The sequence below is a fragment of the Rattus norvegicus genome, chromosome 4 (genome assembly GCF_021556685.1).
Source record: "Rattus norvegicus strain SHRSP/BbbUtx chromosome 4, alternate assembly SHRSP_T2T, whole genome shotgun sequence".
In the NCBI taxonomy this organism is placed as follows: Eukaryota; Metazoa; Chordata; class Mammalia; order Rodentia; family Muridae; genus Rattus; species Rattus norvegicus.
Window position 1 is genome coordinate 167,938,052 of NC_141537.1, and position 642 is coordinate 167,938,693.

Consider the following 642-nt stretch of genomic DNA (forward strand, 5'->3'; position numbering starts at 1 on the left):
GGATTAGGGCTGATTTAAATAAAACTAAAAAACTGAAAACATATACACATGGAAGCTGAACAAGATTCTACTTTGTGATAACTTTTTCAAGGATGCAATAAAAAAGGAAATTAAAGACATTTTAAAATTTATTAAAAATGAAAGCACATTCCTAAATTTATGGGATACAATGAAAGGAGGGTTAAGAGGAAAATTCATACCTCTGAATGCCTCAAAAAAGAAAGTGGAGAAAGCAAACACTAACAGCTTGAGAGCACACCTGAAAGCTGTAGAACAACAGGAAACAAATACACCCAAGAAAAGTAGATGGCTGAAATAATCAAACTGAGAGCCGAAATCAACCACGTAGAAACAAACAAACAAACAAAAAAAGCTATAGAAACACTCAGCAAAACCAGGAGCTGGTTCTTTCAGAAAATCAACAAGATAGATAAACACTTAGCAAGGTATCTATAGGGCACAGAGACACCTCTGTAATTAACAAAATCAGAAGTGAAAATGTAAACATAGCAACAAAACTGAGGAAATTCCAAAACTCATCACATGTTTCTACAACTGCCTATACTCAACAAAATTCAAATATCTGGAGGAAATGGATAATTTTTTAGACAGATACAAGACACAAAATTAAATCAGGATCAG